The sequence below is a fragment of the Etheostoma cragini genome, chromosome 21 (assembly GCF_013103735.1).
Source record: "Etheostoma cragini isolate CJK2018 chromosome 21, CSU_Ecrag_1.0, whole genome shotgun sequence".
NCBI lineage: Eukaryota > Metazoa > Chordata > Actinopteri > Perciformes > Percidae > Etheostoma > Etheostoma cragini.
This window is the reverse complement of record NC_048427.1, coordinates 16,595,304-16,616,273: the sequence shown is the minus strand read 5'-3', so window position 1 is coordinate 16,616,273 and position 20,970 is coordinate 16,595,304. Positions and strand designations below refer to the sequence as shown.

The following is a 20,970-nucleotide window of genomic DNA, read 5'->3' as shown; positions in this document are numbered from 1 at the left end:
CCCAATCCGACACAGTGCCCTGAAGCATTCAGAAACTCCCTCCGTATACGCAGCACGACACAAGAGGGGAACACGACACGGACACTTCTACCAAGAAAACCCCGGCACCAGCTCACAGAAGTCCTATAAGCCATGTGTCTGCATGGCCTGCCAAGAGAGCAGGGTGTAGTGGACAATCACATTTTTTATCTTTTAGATTTCAGAGTAAGGATGATTGTTTTGAAACTAAATAAAGTTTTTCATTTTTTTGTCTTGATAATACTGTGTTTTTGTAATAATGCTGAACCAATAATCAATGGGTATTGTTATAGAACTGCTAACAGTGGTATAAAATTGGCCTTACCTTTCCATCCCTCTGATTCTCAACCGGCCATGGTCAACTCTGTAAATATTCATTGCATTTAGCAAAGAATGTATATTGAGGTACACCAGATGAAGGCCAGGATGGTGAGTCATACAGGTTATCTCTTCAGGAACCTGGGTCATTCTGTTCATGACCTGTAAAACAAATAATGAGCTTGTTATTTCATATTGTTTAATGAGCAGAAAGCATAAAGTAGCATGAGTTAATGTATCTAGTATTAGTTACCTGAGATATTTTTTGGCAACATATATTTTCTCTCTCCTGGGGCATTTGTGCACAGTTTCCACAAGTACACCTGCCAAGGTAAGATGGATGCACTGTAGTTGTAATTTTACATATTACTACATGTTAAGAAGGTAATAATCTCAAAGTCAGATGATCTAATCAGCAGGATATTAGCTCCAAGATAACATTTGACCTACTGACACAGGCGAGAGTAGTAATAATACTTTAGACGTAGCATACAAACAGAAATAGTAGTCTCCTGTCCAGCTAAATGGACGTCTTGTTGTAAGATAACATATTACTACTACGTGTTACATAATGTACGTAACTTATAATCACAATCAAAGAGACTTTCGTTGTGAGCAGCTCTATGAACTGGCCACTAACTTTTCAGCCAACTGGACATCTTGACTGAAACTGCGAGGGTACAAGTTGTATAATATTTGTCCGTGTGCAGATTAATAACTTATGTTGCTTACGATAGTAAAAACAAATACAATAAGTCTAATACAAAGTTATTCTTAGGCTACAACACTGACGTGTGAGTATTACACTAGTGTAACAAAGAAACGGCTAATGTTGGGCTATGTGTTGAAAATGCAAGTAAATGCTAAATGACCAAACTTACCAGTCTGAAGAGTCATTTCCAATCTACTGGCAAGTTGCTCCTCTACATCAGATCCTTCCTCTGATTCAGGCTCAAACAGATACCGTTCAACAGCTAAAGTCTCCATCTTCTTCTTCTGTTGCTCTGTCAGCCGCAGCAAAGCTTGTTGCACACCAACCAATCAGCGCGCAGCTTATTTAAATATTCATGAGCAGACCATATAAGGCAGAACACCTCTCGTTTCAAGCAAGGTCGATTTAGCAGGGTGGTATGAGGGCCAAAAGAACAGCAAAAGCAACATTTTCAGCCCAACAAATTTTACATACCCTATCAGGAGACCTCAAGGAACAGCGTGATATACTCCATACAACCATTCTATCACCCCTTTAATCTGCATTTATTGTACTTGTTGTGAATACACTGGCCACAGCAAGTAATTAGGTTTTGTTTTTGTTGGGTCACTTCTACTCACGACACGCTAACTGGAAACATAGGATTCCATTTGCTAAGCTAAGTTAAGCTAGCGACGGTGCTGCCATACTAAGACAATGCCGGCACTGAGACAAAAAAAATGTTTTCCCACAGGAGGTGGGGAATGAAACTATTTCAGCAAACGGAGGCGTACTCGTTTAAGGATGATTCAGGTTCATTAGAATCTTAATGTTTTTGATTAACTTGGGTTATGTGCTGACACCTGAGCCAGCTCTAGTCAGTAATGAAGAGATGCATTTGAAAACTCTGATAACCTAAGAAGTGGACATCTTGAGCAAATATTATTTTGTTTTCATTAAATTTGAATCTTATTTGTAGTGTTCAGGCCGTAGTTCCAATCAATAGTCAATAACGTTGTAGTCACTTGTAGTCAGTTGTAGTCACACTACGTTGTAGTGCAAAAGTTATTTGCAGAATTCTAAGATTGCAGCAACAATAAAGTCTGCCAGGTTTCTTGCCCCATTGGACTTCATCATACACTTTTGTGGTGTTTTCAGGAGTCAGCAATTACTTTGGTGAGTTTAGTATTGACACAACTGATTGAAATATTGTACAAAAATACCTAAATAGGACTCAAGTTGCAATAGACTGAATTATGCTTAAATACTACAAAGGAAGATCCGTGACTAGTTACTATATAGTTACCTGTTGGCTCTCTGTGGGATGCAAACTCATATCTACAATGTGTGTGTGGGTGTGTGTGTGTACATGCATGCTTGTGTGTTTGTGCCACATCACAGCCTGGGCTGAACAAGCTTATGTTCAATTAATTCCTGGGCGGCTGCTAATGTTTTGGCCGAGTGCGGTTTAATGGCTAGGGTTTTAATATGAGGGCAGCGCAGCAGAACACACTGCCTCCTACATGGAGAAGTAAAGACCGACCATAAATAGCTGCTGTGGCTCTAGTTAAATCACACCTTACATCTGCTCTTGTATATTTTTCATGTCTTTTCTCATCAATTTACTTTACTTTGTAAATAGACACACCCTTCAAACCAGTTTTTATTCAGTGTGATCATGGATGCCTTTTATTTTCACACATCTATTGAGTCTACATTTCTTGCTGTTTTTGAAATGTGTGTTTTGGAAATGTGCAATGTCTTCATACTTACATCCTACAGTTGCAAAATCGCTTTCTCTGAATATCTTTTTTTTTGGTGCAGATAGCTGCAGTTGTAATTCAGCAAGAATACTTTACTGTAATTATATGCATGCTATACACAGTGGCGTCATACAATGTCAACCGATCAGTATGTGCCTGCTTTGTAGCATCCAATCAAACTATTTTCTGCTCTTATAGTCCAATCTTTCATCATTGCTATTAAGTGTCAAGCTGTGCTCACATTTATAAAGAGTGGATATTCCTGAATTGTGTCTTCAGGAGGCTTTTACAGTGGTTCCGCTCATGGTTTGCTGCTCATTCAAAATCTACCGCGCACTGACAATTAGACTACATTGCACGTGTAAAGGGGGATTTTTTCTTCTGCGGAGGCTCCGCACAGAGCTTTCGCCTTGGCATATGTTGGTGGCCTGAAGTAGCTTTGAACGGGTACCAACTCTGGACTTTCTGACCATGGTGGGAAATCTGTAGCAGGAAAAGTTAACCCTCTCCTTTATTTCATGTTGTTTATGGAGAAGGAAAACCTGCAAAATGAGTTGGGGTTATTGCAACGTAAACAGGCCACAGCTAAGCGGACTAATCACAGTTTTTGCGGTCTGTACATATAATACGGACCCACGGCTTTAATGCAGAAGCATAAATTAGCCGTAACGTATGTGGACCATTTGCGGAGCAGTTGTGCCAGGAAGGCATCTTTAAACTGGCTACATGTGCATCGCACATACAGCATAGGATTGTGTGAGTCTCATGTGAGACATTTGGGGTTGGTGTTGTTTCTTCAGTTTTTGGATCTGGCACAGCGCTGTGAAACGTCAATCTATTGTCAGTTACTACCAAAGGACAAAGGTGACAGGAAACAATACATTAAAAATCAAACCTTGAACTAAATTGACAATATTCTCATTGACAGTAATTAAGTAATTTCCTCCATATTGGTTGTTTAATTTAAAAGAAATGTAGAGACTTTATGATGCATTTCTGTATAAAAGAGCACACACCTTGAATAAATAGAAAACTGTCCTATTTTATGCCTGTAGAGTGGATTTCTGCAGTGCATATGCATCACTTACACTCCGCTCTCATGCCCAGTGTAGCCAGTTTCATTGATTCTAATGGAATGTTAGCTGGCCGGTTAGAATGGATTATTCTGCTGATCTTGGATACTACTGTCTGAAGACTAAAGACTTATGAATTTAACAATTCGGCCACAATTTAGCACATTGACCATACACAGTCCAGTCCAGGTGTTGAACTAGTTGTGTTATATATGTGATCTTCCTAGAAATGCTGTATGTTGCAATATCAGCTGAGGAAAACAGCAGTTTGTCCTGAAAGCTTTACAGGAAGGATGCTGTCTCACTCACCTGTAGGCTTCTTTACTGAAATTATCTAATGCATCTTATGTCAACTCTCTTATCTGATCTTGAAATACATCCTGTTTAGTGGGACCTAAGTGTATTTTATTTTTTTGTTTTGCCCCACTTTACTGACATGCTTAATGACTTAATGATGTACTTTAAAAAGACAATTTCCCCATCCAGAATAACTGGAAACATTTATAATGGATTGTTATTTTTCTAAACATCATTATGAAACTGAATTCATTCAGCAATACGGATTTGACAAAGAGAAGTTTGACCATGACATACTTAAGAGTAATGTGTGGATAACTTTCAATTTTACATTCAATGTTAACATGTCTAGCTTTTATCCTCTAATTAATTGATTGTTATTCTCATTGTTAATAAGTAGTGAATCTTTTTTAGCTTAAGCTGACTTAAGAACCTTTTTTATCCAGTTTTATTGACTTTATCTTAACTTCTACAGTTTATTGCACATGGATCCTCCTTATTCATACATGAACTTATGAACAGTGAGAGATCTAATCTTCTGTCTCTTTTTCATTTTCTATGTTTGGTTCAGCATTTACAAGAAATTCCTAGTACTCTCAAACGTTGTTTTTTTTTCAACATCCCCCTACCTTAGATTTCATAATTTAAAATCTCTTTACTTCATGTGCACACCCAAGGAACAGAAAAAAAGAATATCACAAACTAGTTCTTCTGATATGGGTTACCTTCATAGTAGAGTATTCCCCATTTGCATTTAGCTAGCTGCACAGTTTCGGTATGATCTCTTTCTCTCTCTCCAGCCTGCATCTGTATAGAGCACCACAGAAGCTCTATACACACCACCACCACTATCATTTCCATCCTATAGGGGAAGGCTCCATACCTTCGTTCTTTTCTTCTCTCCTCTTCTCCCTCCAAGCCTGTGATGGCATGCTAAATGAGGGTTTGCACTGCATTTTTCGCTGACTCTGCACTTCGCAGCCTATGCCGTGCTAATAATTGGCCATAAGCTGGCGATCGAAACTGAGTAAATGGCTGTGATGTTGAGCATAGAGGTCTGGGGACACAGTGCAGAGAATGATGTAGGTGACGATGAAGTCCTCAGTGAGTGTTTAGAGCGGAACATAAAACAGTTAAGTTCAGTGTTTTTTTCCTCAGCCTGCATTATTCTTTTTAACTGGTGGTAGTGGGAGGTTCAACAGGTGTTGCTCATTGTGTTTGTGTCGGGTGTTGATTGGTTTGTGACCCACATGGCCACTGAGCTGACGACACTTCTGAAACAAGCTGCTCTTTGTGATAGCAAAATATGATGAGAAATATTTTTTCATAAGGAGTCCCTTAATCTCACCTGATTGGCAAATTGTGATTTTGGGAAATATTTAGCAAAAATGCGGTTTGACAAACTTTGAAACAGAGTGTTTTTCTTCCATCACTCTCTACCTTCCCTGCTTGCATGTATTGCTTCTAGCTACGCTACATAACGTTGTCTCATTGGTTGAAAGGTTAACGGGAAGCAGGGTTAAAATTGAAATAATTTGAACTTGCTATTCCCATCCCCATAGGAAAACCCTATAGGAAAACAGTGGCACAGTGCTTTTTACACTGATTGTGTGTGGGTGACTTCATTCCAATAATAAGCAGATGACAATAAAATTGGCTTAAACCCACTACACAACAAATGATCAAATAGAAGGAAACAAATATAAAAATCTATAAAAGGCAGTTGATAAATCATAGGATTAGAAACGTACCTTATTTGTTTAATGTGAGATACAAAGAAATTAAACTGTAAAAATTATATACTTATACTATAACTATACTTCCTTTTTTTATTAGTCAATACACAATGCATTTCTTAAACCAATGTATTACCATTGTTGTTGTTATAATAACTTATTATATATATCAAATGGAGTATAAAAAATCATTCAATAATTTTAGTAACAAATTGTGCTTTAATGACTCACGTGAGTCAAATCCAATTACTGTTGTGTCAATTATTTACAAGTAGCATTTTGATTACAGCATAGTTTTATTGTTAAAACATAGTGCTGCATTAATTACAGAACATACTTTAATACAGTGTTACAGTACAGCTACAGTAAGGCCACATTTCTGCTCAGTCATCACTACTAGGTTATGCAGAGGCCAAAGAAGCAGCAGGAGGAAGCCTTCATTAATTTATCTCTCTGCTCTGTATTTAACAAGCGCTACATGTGCTGAGGAGGCACGTGCCTAACACAAAGGTTCGGCACAATCATTAAAGGTGCACAGGCATACCAAGGCTAATCATTTGACCTTTGCTTTTCTTGTTCTGGGCGTTGAAAGGAGCAGCACTATCTGCTGAGGATAAGTCCATTTGTTATATTGCATGATTTATGATGGTCTCATTAATGTGGAGAATGCTAAAACAGTCCAACTGAAAAAGCATGGAACAAATAGCTCCGGAGCCCAAAATTAGCTGGAGGGTGATACTTTGTTGAACCCTGGCAACAGCAAGTTTTTGAATTTGAATAAGCTTCTTCCCGTACCTCTGTCTCCAAAAACACCAACCAGCACTTTTAGGGCAGGTTTGGTTGGAAGCTCCTCGTCAGCAGACTTTAAAGCGCAACTCTTGCCAAAATGCAACCTAGGGTCTTTTTGTGAATGTACCCCAGTCAAACTTTCGGTTAAAAGCAAAACTAGGATGTAAGCGCGTCTTTTAAGATATACCGTATTTTTGTTTTCAGTCAAATGGCCTTTTGAATGGGAATGCTAGTGGCACTACTATCTATTTTTTAAACACCAAGAAGGCTCGACACAAATGGACTGTATTTATATAGCGCTTTTCTAGTCTTATCAACTACTCAAAGCACTTTTACATCATACAGGAAACATTCACCATTCACACACATTCATACTCTGTGGCCGGGGCTGCCGTACAAGATGCCACCTGCTCATCAGATAAACACTTAAACACATTCACACTCCGATGCGCAGCACTGGGAGCAACTCGGGGTTCAGTGTCTTGCTCAAGGACACTTCGACATGGGACTGTAGCGCAAGTGGTTGAACCCCCAACCTTCCGATTGGCAGGCAATTGTCTACCACTGAGCCACAGCCGCCCAAACATAAGACTTTGCTCAATGTATCACTAGGGGCTCTACACATGAACTCCAGCATTGAGAACATTGTTTGGTTTACTGGTTTGGTTGTTTTTTCCAGTCGCCAGTCCTCAATCTTGCCAGTCCAAAAAAATCGATCTCTGAATGTGAATGAACGGACTCCAGGAGGAAAAGTTATTCTAATATTAGGGTCTTTTTTCAACTACAAGGTCAATATTGTGTTTCACTAAAGACAAAACAACAAATTATCCATGCATTTATATGAAACTAAGCCTCGGGAGCTTTCCATCTTTACTCTCCTCCCTATTACATTGCATTAGGAGATCAACTCTTTAGCGGGGATCGGAAAAAAACAACTGCTAAAGTGAGTTGTTCAAAATCTTTCTTTTTGGTAAACTCCGAGAACACAATGTTCTCAATAATGAGTTTATTTGTAGAGCCCCAGGTGATACTTTGAGCAAGGTCTCATGTTGTGTTGAGCCTTCTTAGAGTTTTAAAAATAGTGATTTTGATGCTCTCAAAGTAGAGCCCCTAGCACTCCCATTTAAAAGGCGATTTGACCAAAAACGAAAATAGGGTTTATCTTAAAACTGGCGCTTACGTCCTAATTGTGTTTTTAAACAAAAGTTTTGAGTAGGGTACATTCACTAAAAGCTATTTTGCATTTTTGCAGTGTCTTCAAACGGCAACAAAAACTAAATTTGCCGACTTGCACCACGAAGCATACACAAACAGTGTTCCAGCGTTCCACGCAATAACCGACAAGAAGGATTTGAGGGTGGGGATGGGGGGTTAGTCCTTGGAAGCACAAAAGGGAGGGGACGGGACGACTAGCATATTGCATGCTATTCTTGTATGAAAATTCTTTGAACATTAACAAGAAGTAATGTCGCCCAACATTGCTTAGAGCACCTTTAAGACAGAAGCAGAATGACAGTTGAGTGTAGCCAATAGAGTGAATTATACTGTAGCAGCCAGAATTCCAGCATTTTGCCTTTTATTATAGTGTGACAAAACATCACTTCAAACAACAAACTGCTCAGCATGTAGTAAAAGTGAACCACTTTACCTGGAAGTTTGGATCAAACCCAGCGCGGTGGGGTGTGCTCATCTCCATCCCTGGGTTCCTCCGGGGCAAAACTGCGAGTTTGTTTGAAGGTCCACCAAATAAACATTGCAGAGCTATACACCTCTGCAGCTGGAATCTGGCACAATTGATTCTGGCTTTTGGCAGGAGCTGCTGCAGTCAATGTCGTGTGGAATGGCTTTGAGGGGAAAGAAGTTGGAGGCCTGGCCAACATTGGGGCCTCCCCAGGTTCTTGCCTTAGGCAGCAGCACGTCAGCAATCTCATCGCCTCCAGTGCAGACATCTCTCACTCAGTGGACCAAAATCATTCAACTTTTGGAAAAGTATTTCATATTGTGCTTTTGTGTTTTTATTGCATCTTACTCCTACACATTCATGCAGAATCTACCTATTTGTAAGCAATGTGCCCCTGGGAGCACCGCTACACATTTTGCTACATACATTTTTTTTAGTGCTGTCAAACGATTCAAATATTTAATCACGATTAATTGCATTAAAGCCATAGTTTATTTTATTTATTTATTTGACAGGGACAATGTACATTAATTAACGTTGGTGTAAATGCACCAGAATTAGCCAAATGGCTAATTTTCATCCGTTTTCCCTGGACAGGATTATTGCTATTGAATCTGTTGTGTGCCTGAAATCACAAAAAAAGAAAACGCAGAACATGACTCAAATTGAAGGAAAGAGGGTGGGTTAGGACGCAAGGAGGGGAGAGAGAATAAAGCTGCACTAAGACGAGAAAAGCAAAAATAGAATATACTGCAGTGAGGTGCATGTCAGGAGTGTTGGCCAAAGAGGAAGAGATACTGACAGGGCTAGGGGAAAGCATTCAAATTGAGCAGTTGAATTTGAATTGATATGTGGCACGACTGAGATAGTGAGAGGTAGGGAAGACTTAAGGCAGAGAGATGGCGATGAATTTACGAACTGAGGCACTACAGGAGGACTGGAATGGAGTTTTCTCTCTTGTTTTCTCTCTTCTGTCTGACCTGTTGCCACTTCCTGACACTTACTTGAGGTATAAAGACATTTTACTGGCTAGAGTTTTTACATTAGAGCTACAAATATTAATCAATTAGTAAATTGATTAGTTGTCAACTTTTCAATTAATCGGCAACTACATATATTGATAATCATTTAGTTGGTTTAAGACATTTTTTTTTTAAATTTGTTGATTCCAACTTCTTAAATGTGAATATTTTCTAGTTTCTTCTTGACTCTATGACAGTAAACTAAATATCTTTGACGTCATCTTGGGCTTTTCGGGAAACGCTGATCAACATTTTCTGACATTTTATAGACCAAACAACTAATCAATTAATCGAGAAAATATTCAACAGATTAATCGACTATGAAAATAATCGTTAGTGGCAGCCCTAGTGTACATCTACAGTATGTTTCTGTACAAAAGGAGTGCATTGCGGTGTGTACTAGTGTATACATACTAGTGTCAACTCTCTAAAGCTAATAACATATTCCTCAATCCTCCCTCGGTGAAGTCATCTGATACAATACTCCAACATTTTCCATAACCTTATTCCTTCAGCGTCCTCGTATTTCTTACAGAACCAGGATCAGACCATTTTCGTTCTTAAGAAGTTGTCCTCTTCTTGTGTTGTTCTTGTCAGTATATTTCTACATCAAATCAAGTTAGTGGGAATACTTGCATCATTTTTAAAATTTTGTTTGTTTTGTTGTGAGACAATGATGTCCTTGCCACTGCAACAAGGTGGAATTGCTCTTCGGGGAATGGTTAAGTCTCTGTCAATTATTTTTTATTAAAAACTAATAATAATGATGATGATGATGATTATCTAAGTGAAATTTAAGTAGAGCTATAGGTCCTTTTCTAAACAGAAGGCCTCCTGCCTATATTATTGGGGGCTTTTGTCTAACCATACATTGCAATGCCGAAATTGGATTTTGTTCCAAACCCTACACACAGAAAAAATTGACAAGCTACATATATTGAGGCTAACTATCTGCTGGCCTGCTGATATTGTATTTAATAGGAAACGCAAGTTGCACCATACACACATAAAGTAGAGATAGACCCAACCAAAAAAAGTATTCAAATTCCCATGTTACAACTAAAGTAGCATGCATGCAAACAAACATAGAACTACAATGTGCTGTGTGGTCTGTTTTTGCAACTATGGAGATTATTAAAAAGGTTTTTAATTAATTAAAAAGAAGTTCACATAACTAACACCCCCAAAACTTCCTACATGCACAGAAACACATGCACACAATATACACATATGTGTGTTCCCCTACAGAAAATAATCTAATCTGTCACTATTAGGCTACAACTGTGTTCAGGTGCACACTCCCGCTGTACTTTTTCCTCCCTTTTGTTGCTATAAACTGAGTGCAGTGTTCGCTCTGTAAGCACTCAGATTGTTGTCCCGGCTTTCAACTCATAATGCCTTTGTACTTCTAGATAAAGTACAAGCTCTTCCAGCCATCACATTTAACAAGACAGAGAAGAAAAGAAAGCAGCGGAGGGTTCAGCTCCTGTGATGTATTTCCTCTTCCTCTCCCACTCGCTCGCTGTCATGTGTTGTAGACACTCTGTGTGTGTGCGTGTGTGCGTGTGTGTGTGTATGCGTGCATATGTATGTGTGACTTTCATGTGTGTGTCATGTGTGTCAGGGTGTATGCACACACTCTAGTGTTTGAGGCACTTGTCACAGCAGGGAATGCTCGATAATTGATTTCAAAGTCTACTGCTGAGGTGATTCTTGTTGCCTCCCCTCCACCATCACCCCACACACACAAACACACATCTCCCCTCTATCCTCTTTTCTCTGCCGACAACAATAACAACAATGCCTACTTATGCCATAATAAATGGCTGAGTCGCGCAGCCTTTGTTTACTCATTTGTGACTGTCAGCCAGATGTTGTCTCCTGCACTGTAAGCCCCCACCCTCCCACTTCCTGTTTCCCCAAGCTACCGCAGCCATCTTGGATGTCAATGCTATGCCATGTAAGAACAGCTGTTACTGATATAAAAGGGCTGTTTTTTTGCCGCAAGACATTTAGCACCGACAAACAATGCATTGTGCCACATATTGTGGTTGAGATAAATGTTGAACTATTTGTGCACAATACTCTTGCACTATGAAGTAATTCATCATCAAGGCAATTCAATTTTGTTTTTACCACAAGGCAGAGAGATGTGGCACTCATTCACTGTTTCCTACACAGTCCAATACACCGTTACTTGTAATATTTGTTTAAAGGTCCAATATGTAATATATTTACTGTAATACATTTTTAAAAATCACGCCACTGCGTCATCAGATTTTAAGGAAACATGCCGAGTTGAAATTCTGTCTTTTCTGACAACATTGCTAATGTCAGAATTTTTTTCCCTTTGTAATTTCCATTCCGTGACGGAAATTCTGTTTGTGTTTTGGCCTGTGTGTTGTTATCAACTGCCCAGTCAGGCCGGGTTGCCAGATATACCTGTAACACGTTAACCCACCGCGCTACAGCTGTAACGCTAGTACAGCCATGAAAGGAGCAAACAAACAAACACAATCAACATTTATAGATTCTACCTAACCTACGGCATGTTTCTAACATTGCTTGACAGGAGACGTTACAAACCCTGGGTAAAAATTAGCAATGTACTGTATTTGAAAGATGGAGAAAGCTTAGAGTCTCAAAGGATGCTGAGTTGGCTAATCTCCTCCTGAGCAGGTAAGCATTAGCTTCAGGCTAATTTATCATGGGGAGAAGGCTGGAGGGGAGACGACTCTCCAGTTTTTAGAATCTGTACTGCAGTAACTATTTTATACACTAGCTGTGAGTATTACATATTCCACCTTTAACTATATTTTCTGATGTTTTTAAGCCAAAGAATCCAAATCTCAAAGTTTTTAATATATTAAATTCTCCGAAGATTCCTCTACTGCGCATGCACAGACACACACACACATACACACACATACACACACACACTCTAAGAGACATCTCCATAATGCAGATTCATAGTGTCTTTCTCTTAATTGTATACGTCAGTTACATCCTATAATAAGCAGGTGCTCAGTCAGACATGGATCTGAAAGCGCAGTGGAAAGGCGGGAGGCTCCCAGCTGGGGGCATAATGGGAAAACAGCAGTCCTATTGGGAAATTTTCCCTCATAAATGTTCCCATTTATCTTAGGTTCTGTGCCCAAAACCCTCCTAGTACCACTGACACACTGAACATCCAACATATATGCAGGGTAATGGAAAATGACCAACAAATTAATTAAAATTTAAGACTGCAATGAAATTAAGATAAAATACTATTGAGCTGTAAAAATACTGGGTAACTGGTAAAGCCTTGTAAAGCTAGAAAAACGGAGACTGGCTTCCAAAGAAAAATGACAGCATTAGTTGTTTGTTCCAATGCCTAAATACAAGGACCTCCAATGGGGCATGTAAGTTATGACTCGTCTGTCTTGAGGAAAGATGGACACAGCCCAGTGCTGCCTGAAAACTCATAGGATGAGTCTTGCAACCTTCTAAGAAGAGCGTTGGGGTGAATTGATGAGTGAACAAAGCATACATCTTTGATGTGGGAAACTAACCTGGTTGACACAAGACCCTTCTCTGTTGTAACTGAGAGTGGGTCTGGGGAATGTTCCTTCACAGCCCATTTCCAAATGGGTGTCATCAACGGACGCTGTTCAAATGCCTCTGTGCACAATTGTAAAGAACTAAACCCAATCAAAGCAATAAAGGATGTGACGTTTGCAGAGCTATGGAAAAACATCTCAACCAGCGAGCATGTTGCAGAGCTATTGTCATTGTGCAAAGCCTGCGTCAACGGTTGTGAATGGTGCCTCAATTTGGGAAAATGGGACTAAAATTTGCCGGTTGTTTGTCAGGGTTTTCCAAGGCACTGTCCATAACCCATTCTTTTTTTTTACCAACAGTCTGTTGCTTTTCTTTAACTGTGCCAACAACTGTACCCTAATCTTCAATTATTTTAACAATTAGGGTGACTCTTCCTTAATCTTAACAAACCATGTTCTTTCCTTAACTCTAACTACTTAAACTAGTTTGTGTGCCTTAACCTAACCAAACCTTAACTTAGAACCATATAACATCAGAAAAATCCTTTGATTATTTTTGTGATGGAGAAATATAAAAAATTATACATTACACAATGCACAAATTATACAAATGATGTTGGCGTGCAGATACAGTGGTGTGAAAAAGTGTTTGCCCCCTTCCTCATTTCCTGTTCCTTTGCATGTTTGTCACACTTAAGTATTTCGGAACATCAAACCAATTTAAACAATAGTCAAGGACAACACAAGTAAACCCAAAATGCAATTTGTAAACGAAGGTGTTTATTATTAAAGGTGAAAAAAAATCCAAACCATCATGGCCCTGTGTGAAAAAGTGATTGCCCCATAAACCTAATAACTGGTTGGGCCACCCTTAGCAGCAACAACTGCAACCAAGCGTTCGCGATGACGTGCAATGAGGCTTTTATAGCGTCCTGGAGGAATTTTGGCCCACTCATCTTTGCAGAGTTGTCCTAATTCAGTTACATTAGAGGGTTTTCGAGCATGAACGGCCTTTTTAACGTCATACCACAACATCTCAATAGGATTCAGGTCAGGACTTTGGCTAGGCCACGCCAAAGTCTTCATTTTGTTTTTCTTCAGCCATTCAGTGGTGGACTTGCTGGTGTGTTTAGGATCATTGTCCTGCTGCAGAACCCAAGTTCGTTTCAGCTTGAGAACACGAACAGATGGTTGGACATTCTCCTTCAGGATCTCTTGGTAGACAGCAGAATTCATAGTTCCTTTTATCACGGCAAGTCTTCCAGGTCCTGAAGCAGCAAAACAGCCCCAGACCATCACACTACCACCACCATATTTTGCTGTTGGTATAATGTTCTTTCTATGAAATGCAGTGTTCCTTCTACGCCAGATATACTTGGATACACACCTTCCAAAGAGTTCCACTTTTGTCTCATCGGTCCACAGAATGTTGTCCCAAAAGTCTTGGAGATCATCAAGATGTGTTGTGGAGAAATTGAGACGAGCTTTGAGCTTCGGTATTTTTTGCTCAGCAGTGGTTTTCTCCTTGGAACTCTGCCATGCAGGCCATTTTTGCCCAGTCTTTTCCTGATGGTGAAGACATGAACGCTGACCTTAACTGAGGCAAGTGAGGCCTGCAGTTTTTTGGACGTTGTTGTGGGGTCTTTTGTGACCTCTTGGATGAGTCGTCGCTGTGCTCTTGGGGTAATTTTGGGCGGCCGGCCACTCCTGGGAAGGTTCACCCCTGTTCCATGTCTTTGCCATTTGTGGATAATGGCTCTCACTGTGGTTCGCTGGATTCCCAAAGCTTTGGAAATGGCTTTATAACCCTTTCCAGACTGATAGAATTCAATTACTTTCTTTCTCAATTGTTCCTGAATTTCTTGAATTTCTTAAATTCAAAAAATAACATTTACACAAAAGGCAACAGAGCAACTTTGGCGGGCTTCAACAGTTACTTTGTCTGAGAATGATAAGCCAGTTCTTGCACCCGGGAAACAAACAAATACATGCTAGCAGAAAGCCTAAAAGCTGCAACAGCATTGAGCTGTGGGCAATTATCAAAAAAATGAGCAGTAGAATTTTTTTAACCAAATTATTGCAGTGTTAAATGGACATTTATTATGCCTTTGGCTATTATCCTCTTTAATGTGCTGTTTAAAAGCATCTCTTCCCTGCTTCCTGTTTGCTTTTTAGTAGTTATTTACAAACTGTTTCTTAATAACATTATATGAGAAACCAGCATGTTAGAACCTTGGTTGAATGAAGAGAGATGGCGCCAGTGTTTTTGGCCTGTCGTGGCCTTCTCTCTGGATGTCAACTCTCTACTGGTGTATGGTCGCCAAACACAGCTGGATTTTTAATTTTCTGCCAAAGAAGTAGTAAAATTGGATGATGGTGGACGTAAAACTTTGCCCCCATTCTGGGCAAGGGTCCAGGCTTACCTTTGCCGCACCCTGGCCCAGCCTTCTCGGCGTAAGCGCCCCCGCTGCTGGGGAAAACACAACGGCCGGCTGGTGAGGTTGAAGGCCCAACTCGTGCTCTGTTCTGATACTCGACGCTCGATGGACCCTGTCGACGACTAGCTGGTAGCTGGCTAGCTGCTCTCCTCATCCCCGCTGGCGCAGGGTGAATCACCACAACTTGCGGCCTCTGGGTCTGGTTCCCCGGAGAGCCAACGCCGCGGTCCCACCAGTTCCTGCGAGGGTTGGCCTGGTAAATGCTAGATCATTAGCAAACAAGACTTTTGTCGTAAAGGACTTCTTCACATCCCGAAAATTGGATTTTCTCTGTGTGACTGAGACATGGCTGAGTGTTGGTCAATCCAGTGCTTTCACTGAACTTTTACCTAATAGTGCTGCTACTTAAACTCCCCGCGAACGTCGGGCTGAGGAGAAGGAATACCAACTGTATATAAGAGTAGTTATAAATGTAAGCACCTATTGCTATCATCCTCTTTCACCAGCTTTGAACTGATCTTATTTGAGCTTGGTTGCTCTCACACAGTGCTTTGTGCTGTGGTCTATCGGCCTCCCAAGTACAAAAAGGACTATTTAAATGACTTTTCTGATTTCCTGGTTGAAATCATGCCTAAATATGACGTTCTCTTATTGTTTGGGATTTTATTGTTCATGTGTGTTGTCCTGATAACCCAATGGCAAAGGGATTTTTATACCTCATTGATTCTTTTAATCTTGTGCAATCTGTGTTTGGACCCACACAAGAACATGGACACACACTTGATCTTTTTTTAACATATGGTCTGCCTGTGTGACACAGTGTTTTCTGACCATATGCCTGTATTATTTGAGGCTGCTCTTGCCTATAATGCAGTTAAACCTTGCGCTGCTACTCAGCGCTGTCGCATTATTAACCCTTACACTGCTGTTTGGTTCTCGGCTGCTTTCAGTCCGAACTCCATCATTTCTGAATCTGTGTGCAATACGGAGGAGCTTAGTTCATGATTTCACTCCACCTCCTAAACTGTATTAGACATTGTGGCTCCATTAAAATCCAGGTAGCCTAAAACTAAATCTGAGCCCTGGCTAAACAACTTGACTCATGGTGTCAGACGTAAGTGCCGTAGAGCTGAGCGCAAGTGGAAGAAGGAGAAACTGCAGGTGTCTTTTAAAATGTTTAAAAGGGATTGCTGGCGTCATTATCAGGAAAATTTGAAAGATTCTAAAAGAAAACATTTCTCAGATATTATCCTGTCAAACCTTAACACACCTTGTGTTTTGTTTAACACTATTGACTCACTTCTAAATACCCCGCAGACTGCCTGTATGGAGGCTTCCACTGCTATATGTGAAAACGTCCTTCACTTCTTTATTGAAAAGCTCACTTTAATTAGGGCTCAGATCTCACCTTCAGCTTATCACCCCTCAATCTCTGTCCCCTGCTCTGCTGTTTTTTACCAGTTTCAGTATGTGACTCTTTCCTTTTTACAGGACATTATTGGTCATTTATTCAATTCAATTCAATTCAACTCTATTGTCATTGCACTGTCACAAGTACAAGCAACGAAATGTGGTTTACATCTATCCAGAATTGCTATACAGGGTATAAATATTGTATATAATTTTATGTATAACCAAATGTAATAGTAAGGAACTTTAAGATGTTGTGTAAAAATATAAATATGGGAGCTCTATGACAGATTATACAGATTATACAGAGTATAAAGTATATATATAACCAAAAAAAAAAAAGTAAGTAATTGTAAGGGACTATAAAATGTAGTGTATAAATATAAATATAGGAGGTCTAAGCACAGATTATACAGAATATACAGGAGTGTTGGTAAAGGATTATATATGTATTGGCAGGTTTATAATACAGTATAAATAATGGCAGATTAGATTTACAAAATATATAACGATTATATACATATGTATATGTGTGGGAGGGGAACAGTCCATGGTATGTGTGTGCGTGTGAGGACAGTCCGTATATAATTATTGTATGAGTGGACGGGGGGGTTGCCATTCTTATAGTTGTATCAGGAGGCGTTCAGAAGCGTGACAGCTGTAGGAAAAAAGCTGTTCCGGTGCCTGGTGGTTCTGGTCCGTAAGCTTCTGTAACGCCTCCCAGAAGGCAAGAGGGAGAAGAATGTATGTGCAGGGTGAGTGGAATCCTTTGTGATTTTCCCAGCCCTTTTCAGACACCGCTTCCTGTAGATGTCCTTGATGGTAGGGAGTGGTGCCCCTGCGATGTGCTGGGCAGTTTTCACCACCCTCTGCAGTGCCTTCCGATCGGCGACAGAGCAGTTCCCATACCAAACAGTAAAACAGTTAGTGAGAATGCTCTCAATGGTACAGCTGTAAAAGTTTTTGAGGATCCCTGAGGACAGATGGTTCTTCTTCAGGGTCCTCATGAAGAACAGGCGCTGGTGCGCCTTTTTGATGAGTTTGGAGCAGTTGGTCGTCCAGTTCAGGTCCTCGGAGATGTGGACACCCAGGAACTTAAAGCTGTCCACACGCTCCACCGCTGTCCCCTTGATGTGGATGGGTGGGTGTAGGTCAGCGTTTCTCCTGAAGTCCACAATGAGTTCCTTGGTTTTTTCGGTGTTCAACTGCAAGTTGTTTTTGTCGCACCAGTCAGCCAGACGGTCCACCTCCTCCCTGTAGGCAACCTCATCGTTGTCTCTAATGAGGCCAATCACCGTGGTGTCGTCTGCAAACTTGATAATGGCGTTGGAGCCATGGACAGGTCTGCAGTCGTGGGTGAAGAAAGAGTAGAGGAAGGGACTAATCACACAACCTTGTGGCACTCCAGTGTTTATAATGATGGTGGATGAGGTGTGGTTGTCCAGCCGAACATGTTGGGGTCGACTGGTCAGGAAGTCGAGCAACCAGTTGCACATAAGTGAACTGATGCCGAAGTCTGTGAGTTTGGTAATGAGTTGTGATGGGATGACAGTATTAAATGCTGAACTAAAGTCTAAGAACAGCATTCTGGCGTAAGTGTTCTTGCTGTCCAGGTGAGAAAGGACAGAGTGCAGTGCTACAGAGATGGCATCCTCTCTGCTCCTGTTCTGCCTGTAGGCAAATTGGTGGGGGTCCAGTGTGGGGGGGAGACAGGATCTGAGGTGTGCTAGGACCAGCCCCTCCAAGCACTTCGTGATGATAGGGGTAAGAGCTACCGGGCGGTAGTCATTGAGTCTGGTTGGGTTGGAGTTCTTGGGGATTGGGACAATGGAGGTAGTCTTAAAGCAGGTCGGTACCACAGCGCGGGCCAGGGACAGGTTGAAATTGTCCGTCAGCACTCCTGCCAGTTCCCCAGAGCACGCTCTGAGGACACGTCCCGGTATGCCATCAGGACCCGCAGCCTTGTTGGGTTTAATCCTGCACAGGGCCGCTCCTATGTCAGTAGAGAGAAGAGTCAGTGGCGGTTGGTCTGGTGTAGTGACTGTCTTGATTGCAGGTGTGGTGTTCCCTCTCTCAAAACGAGCATAGTAGATGTTAAGCTCATTGAGGAAGGAGACATCAGAAGAGACGGGGCAGGTGTTTGTGTTCTTGTAATCTGTGAGAATCTGAAGGCCTTGCCACATACGTCGGGGATCGGAATTGGAAAAGTGGTCCTCCACCTTCCATTTTTCGTGGTGTTTGGCCTTCTTGATTCCCCTCTTCAGCTCAGCCCTGGCTGCACTGTAGGTCTGTGCATCCCCTAACCTGAAGGCGGTGTTGCGGGCCTTCAGCAGGAGACGAACATCTCTGTTCATCCAGGGTTTCTGGTTGGGGTACATAGTGATGCGTTTATGGGTGGTGACACAGTCAATGGTGGCAGAGATGTGGTCCAGTACGGATGAGGCGTACCGATCCAAATCTGTGTGATGGAAGGTGTTCCAATCTGTATTCCTGAACCGGTCCTGGAGCACAGCATCTGAGCCCTCTGGCCACACCTTTAATGTCCTCACAGTAGGTTTCACACGTTGGATTAGTGGTGAATACCGAGGTGTGAGGAACAGGGAGAGATGGTCTGATTGTCCGATGTGGGGGAGGGGTGTCGCCTTGTAAGCTCCAGCCAGATTGGAATAGACATTTAAACCCCTTAGGTTCTCCAAATGATGCGGTCCCTCCTCGACTTTTTAAGGAGGTTTTCCCCACTATGGGAAAATGTGTTATTGCAGTCATTAATAGCAGTCTGTCCTCATGTGTGGTCCCTTTAAAATTTTAAACATGCAGTAGTAGAACCCCTATTAAAACCCTTCTCTAGATCCAGCAGTCCTTGAACATTTAAGGCCTATCTCCAAACTGCCTTTCCTTTCAGAAATCCTGTAGAAGATAGTCAGTAAATTATTGGCCTTTCTGGAAGAACATCATTTTCTAGAGGTTTTCCAATCTAGTTTTAAGACGTTGCGGAAAGTGATTGTTTTTGGTGGCACCACTGGGATCCCCCCTGTAGATCTGGGTTCCTTGGAATAGTATAGTTATATATACCTTGCACCAAAAAACTTAAGGGTCAAAGTGGACCTGGAGCTTAAGTTTGTCAGATCAAGGCTCTTGAAATCAAGTTTCTTCCACTTTAGTCAGCTGGCCAAAATAAAGCCAATACTGTCAAGACAGCACTTTAAGATCCATGCTTTTGTTACCACTAGACTGGATTAGTCCAATGCACATCTCCAGATGGTACAAAATGCTGCTACACATGTTTTAACTGGCATACGTAAACATGAGCACATTTACCCCATTTTTGCTTCATTCCACTGGCTGCCTATTCAATTTAGGATCCATTTTCTTTCTTTTATTTGCTTTTAAAGCCTTGAATGGCCTTGCCCCACCCTACCTCGCTGAGCTTATACTTCCTACGCACAGAAATGCTCTTTCGGGTCAGATGATCAGCTGCTCCTGAGTGTGGCTACAACTAAGCAGAAGCTCGGAGGGGACTGTGCCTTTGCGGTGTCGGCTCCAAAATTATGGAATGATCTGCCTCTGCACGTTAAACAGGCCTCTTCTTTGTCTATTTTTGAATCACGTCTTAAAACCCACCGCTTCTCTATGGCCTTTGACACCTAGTATGTTGACTTCATTTACTGTATTTAATTGTTTAGTTTAATTGCGTTTATTGCACAGGTATTATTTTTACTTGTGTTATAATGTTTTGTTGTATTTTTGTAGTGTTCTGTACAAGTGGTCAACTTTGGTTATTTTAAAGTGCAGATAAAATTCGATGGATTGGAAAATTTTTCTTACCATATACAATTCAGCCCTAGCTTTGTTTGGATGAGGATTATAGTATGCTACCTTTGAGCACATTATTGTAAATAATGGCAGCTTCTAAATGGCTTTGGTTAATGAATTACAGTATTTAGCCCAATGAAACCTAAGGCAGAATATTGAGGCAAACCCACAGGTTTGCAAATGCTTTTAGAGTTAGAAGAATCTGTGAGGCTTCAGCCAGTGTTCCCATGTGTTCCAGCTGGGGCTGCCGTAGTGATAGATTGGAGCCGAGATGAGATAGGATGTGGAAGACCGTAGGGGGCATGAAGAGGGCAGGACTCATCCACAAATCCCTGCCACAGGGCAGGTAAGGGCTGGCAGGCTGTCCCTCTTGTTTTAT

At 41.1% G+C, this 20,970-nt stretch overlaps 1 protein-coding gene across 6 annotated transcripts in view; it reads left to right on the top strand.

The window, feature by feature from the left end:
- The window catches only part of LOC117936761 (RNA binding protein fox-1 homolog 3-like), a 713,247-nt gene that overhangs the window by 399,082 nt on the left and 293,195 nt on the right, over positions 1-20,970 (top strand). The window lies entirely within an intron of this gene.